This window comes from Ipomoea triloba, chromosome 11 (genome assembly GCF_003576645.1).
Source record: "Ipomoea triloba cultivar NCNSP0323 chromosome 11, ASM357664v1".
Lineage (NCBI taxonomy): Eukaryota > Viridiplantae > Streptophyta > Magnoliopsida > Solanales > Convolvulaceae > Ipomoea > Ipomoea triloba.
Window position 1 is genome coordinate 2,303,721 of NC_044926.1, and position 5,709 is coordinate 2,309,429.

The following is a 5,709-nucleotide window of genomic DNA, read 5'->3' on the forward strand; positions in this document are numbered from 1 at the left end:
TTCCCCCCCTCCCCCCCCCCCCCGCCCCGCCCCCCCTAACACACACACACACAAATGCTACTCACCCTCTTAAATTTTTCTCATTATTTTATCTCGTGACATGACAGTATGACTCTAGCTATTTAATTGAATATTCCTAAAAAAAAATGTATACTTTTGTATATATCATTAACTTGTACAATACCAGGGACTCGCAAAGAAAAGTAACTCATTTTAAGAAATGCTATTTGAAAATAAAACGTCAAAATAAACACCAGAAAAGATCCAATCCAAATAATGTTATTTCATTCCCAACATATTACATTAACTAAACTAACGTATCGTTATGCTTTTATTACAAGTAAACTAATTAATTTGCTCTCAATCATATAAGCTAGGGGGCTTAATCATAAACACACATTTAAGCCAAAGACCTTGTGATCTAGTGGCACCCGGTGTCCCAATTTACACTCTACATATATGATAGGAGTGGGTTCGAGCCTCAGTGGAGGTAATTGTTGACTCTTTGTGCTTCAGTAGGTTTGTAACAGAGTCAGACATTTAGGACGAAAAATCATTTATTACAAGTACATTAATTAACTACTCAGTTAATTGCCTACGTTATGAAGAAACACTATATAATTATATAAATAATCATAGTTTACCATCTCAAATAACCAAAGAAGAATTATAATACAAAATATCAAATAATAATAATAATAAAACCAAAACCAATTAAAATAAATATGGCTTTGTCTTCCTATTTTCCCCTTCTGTGCCTTTCAATGTTTGTTGCAGTTTCGAGTGTGGGCAAGGCCAGTACGACGAACCTTGGGTCTCTATTCCCAATCCGCCGGTGCCGGCGCCGGCGTCGGAGCCGGAGTATTGCCAAAACGTGGTGGAGCGTATCTCGACGTGTCTAGAGTACCTCAACGGACACAAAGATTCGCCGTCGAGCGCGTGCTGCGCCAACTTATACGACCTCGTCATCAACACCAAAGATTTGGGTCGATTGGGTTATAAAAGCACATGCGAATGCATCAAAGACTTGCAGGCTTCCTTCGATCCGAGTCGGGCCCAATATGGGATTTTTCACGAGTGTAATGTATACGCATACGCGGCTATCTCCCAACAAGGATGTTCCCGGTATTAGAATCTAAGATTGGACCAAAGCCACGACTGAATTTAGATTTACACATAAATTCGCATGCATGCAATTGTTGGGTTCTTTTAAATAAAGCTATCATTTTAAATTATACAAATAAATTCGTGTCTAAAATTTAACTTCCTCTGAGCTAGCTAGCTAGTTTATATTATATGATATTTACCCCTAATTGAACCTTGTAATAATATTATTATCATTAGATTAGATTTTGAACGCGTGATTTTTAAGTTCGAATCACCATTCCTTCCTTTACAAGTTGCGCACATGATTGACATTTTCAATGCTCCTATATAAGTTCAAATTCAAAGAGAATTCTTTACCATATGCCACAAACACATGAGCTATTCTTTCATTTTTGGGAATAGTTTTTTTTTTTTTTTGAAACATGGAATATATATAGGTCTGTTTGGTAAAATAGTTAGTCGATTTTGACTTATTTGACCACTATTAGCTATTTGACTTGGTTAAAAAATAAATATTTGGTTAATCAACTTTTTATAACTTCAAAATGCTAAAATTCAAAAAGTTGCTCAAAGTAACGTTTTTTAATTAACTTTTTGAGAAAAGAAATTATATCAAATAGTTATCAGCTTAACAACCAATTTACCGACAACTATCAAGTAACAACTCATTTACCAATTCAAGCAGAGCCATAATATCAAAAACACCTTTAGACACATGCTTATTGATGTAGCTATTGAGAGTGGCATGCATTGGTGTAATGTCGGAAATTTGTAGTTATGACATGTAATATATAATAAACAACTAGACACTCATATCAGGAGATACACAAAAAGATAAGCAATTCATAATAAATTTAATGCTACTATAACCAAATAAGATAGTACAAATACATATTAACAAGAGATAAATATGAAATAATGAAATATGACTCAATAAATATTATTCATTATGAAAATCAAGTGTATATCTTGTCGTAAATTAAAAAATGAAAAATTAGTATAGGAGCATTAGCATAGAAAATGTCTATCATGTGCAAACTTGCAACGAAAGTAACGATAGCTTGCACTTAAAGACCACAAGTTCAAAATCCAATAAATATTATTATATTATTATTATTACAAAGTTAAATTAAGCATAAATTTCATATGAACTAGAGAAATTTAAATTTTAAATACAGATTTTATTTATAAAATTCAAATTCAAAATTTTATTTAAAAGAATCCAACAATTGCATGCATTCATACAAGTTGGATGCAATTTTATTCATAGAATTGAATTTAGTTCATAGACCTTAGCCTAATCTTAAATTCTGCTAATACTTGGAACATTCTTGTTGGGAGATAGGGAAGAGTGAATAATCAAAACCACAACTCTTAAAAATCTCATCTTCGGCCCGGCTTTGATGGAAGGAAGCCTGCAAGTCTTTGAAGCAGTCGCACATGTCTCTAAGACCCACTTCGACGCCGATGAAGCTCAGGTCGTATAGGCGGTCGCAGCACGCCGCCGACGGCGAGTCTTCGTGTCCGTTGAGGAAATCTTGGCACGTCGAGATGCCTTCTACCACGTCTGGGCAGTAATCCGCCTCCAACGACAGGTAGTTATCGGGAATGTCGCCGGAGTCGGTGTCGGAGTCGTAATCGCTACCGTCTCCGGTCGCCGGCGCCGGCGACTGGGGGAAATCGTTGACATACACGTAACCGTAATCGCCGCAATCGTCCGACTCCGGCGCCTGCGGGTAATGGGTGTCATATACGTAACCGTAATCGGCGCCGCCGTCCGACTCCGGCGCCGGCGACTGGGGGTAATCGTTGTCATATACGTAACCGTAATCGCCGCCGGCGTCCGACTCCGGCGCCGGCGACTGGGGGTAATCGTTGTCATAAACGTAACCATAATCGCCGCCGTCTTCCGACTCCGGCGCCGGCGACCGGGGGTAATCGAAGTCAGGTTCATCATCATCGTAGGATCCGAAGCCGCTATAGTCGAAGTCGTTGGATATTGGGTTGCCCAGACTCGAAACTGCAAGAAACATTGAAAGGCACAGAAGGAGAAAATAGGAAGAAAAAGAAGAAGAAGCCATTTTTATTTTGTTTTCGATTTTTTTTATTATTATTGTTTTTATATTTTATATTATTTTGCAGATCTCCTTTTGTTATTTGGGATGGTAAACTATGTTTGTGTGTATATATACATAGTGTTTCTTCATAACGTACACAATTAACAGAGCAGTTAATTAATGTATTAATGCACTTGTAGTAAAATGTTTTTGGTCACCCATAATTAACCTCCCCTTGTATGATTGAGAGCAAATTAATTATTGTACTTGTAATAAAAAATATAACAGTATGTTTGATTCATGAATTAAGTCAAGAATAAAATTATATTTTTGAAAAAAGATCTATTTTGTAGTTTGTTTTAATGTTTTATTCCCAAGAATAACATTCTTTGGAATGAGTTATTCCCTTTGTAAGGAATAGTCACTTCTAGGCCCCTCGTATCACGCAAATTTTATTGTGGACCATGGTCCACACTGAATTGTGGTTCATGCATCAAAACGATGTCGTTTTGATTAATAAAAAGAAACGGCTGAAACGGCTCCGTTCCATTTCAACACAACTACATATCCTTTTCGATATAACTACAGTTTTTGTCGACATTATACATTCAAATATGTGAAACTATTATTCAGTTTTCTTTCAACACAACTACAATTTCTTTTATAATACACTACAATTTACTTTCAACACAACTACAATATCATTTCGATATAACTACAATTTCATTCAACAATATACACTCAAATATGTGAAACTATTATTCAGTTTCATTTTATATACATTACAGTTTTCTTTCAACACAACTATATATAGTTTCATTTTTTTTTTTATATAACTACGGTTTCATTTGATAACATAAAAACAAACGTGAGATAGTATCTTTTGAGATGAACTATAGTTTCATTTACGGAGCTCCGTTAAAACTTGACAACAACAGTTTTTTTACTTAATGAAACGACTGTGTTTTGGGACCATGATCCACCGTATATAATGACTGCCCGTAATCCCCGTATGAGCTATTCTTGAGTTTTTATGGGAATTACTTCCTTATTATAATACAAAGTATACATTTACACACATATGCTACTCGAAGGTGTAGTCTTAGTAAAACATCCTTCGTGACCATAATTGACAAACAATTACAGTGAGATAAACTAAAATAGATTATTACGAATAGCTGATCGGTCCAAACCAAAAGCCACCGATAGGATCAAAGTTGAACGTGACATAGCACAACATGTCTTGATATGTGCCACAAATCATTTGCGGGTACAATGTTTTAAAGGAAAATAATTTTTTTTTCATTATTCATCATGTCCTAAACATATAATTAACAAATATATAATTTGAGTTAATTCAATTTTTTGTTATGGATTTATATGTATCAGTTTATTTTTAATCCCTTTTTATCATAACATCCTCATTTAGTCATAGTATTATTGTAGCATGATCATTTTTTGTCATTCGCCAACCAAATCATTGAAATGCAGTTTAATACAAGGATGCTTTGATCTATTATATAAAAAGTAGGTTGACCTACTGTATTTTTTATATTTATTTATTTTTTTGAAAAAATATATAATTGAAGACCGAAATATCTTTTTAACAAAATTTAAATTGTTTTGTTAATAGAGGACAAAAATTGTTATGCCAAAATAATACTAGGATCAAAAATGAATTTTTTGAAAAAAAAAATACTAAAAGTGTACTGCATCTATAAATTTAGGACAAAAACTGGAATTAACTTTATATAATTTGGTACATTGAACTCTAGCTATTACAAAATTGAACTAGAGGTAGATGATTTCATATGAACTAGAGAGCTTCGAGTTTTAATTAAACATGGTCACATGGATTTAATTTTATTCATAAAATTCGAAATAAAAGCTTTATATACTCATAAAAACTTTAAATTCGATTGATGCATTCATAACCTCATCGACCCAATCTTATAAATTAATAATACCAGGGAAAACATTGTTGTTTGGTGATACGGAGGAAAGAATAATCAAAACCACACTTTTGAAAAATCTCTTCGGCCCGGTCCTGATGAAAGGAAGGCTGCAAGTCTTCCATGCAGTGGCACACGGTATCATCGCCCACTTCTACGGTGATGTAGTCGAGGTCGTCTAGGTTGTCGCAGCACGTCTGTGACGGCGAATCTTGGTGTCCGTTGAGGTACTCTTGGCACGTGGAGATGAGACGGATCACGTCTGGGCAATACGCCGGCGCCAACAACTGGAGACGATCGAGGGCAGTTCGGTAATCGTTGACATATTAGTAACCGCCACCATCTCTTAACTCCCGCGCCGGCGTGTGTGCCATAATTTGCTGAATTAGTTTGGGTAGGGAAAGATGTTAAACATTTTTGTGTGCACCTAGTTAGAAATGTCTGTGCAATTGGGTCAACGAGTTTGTGCTATGATGCTTAAGAAAACTAATGTACAAAATACTGTGTGCACTTAGGTTAACGAATGTATGTATGCACTAAAATTAGATTGGTGTTAAAGATTATGGTGTTCACTTGGGTTAAACTGTGTGTGC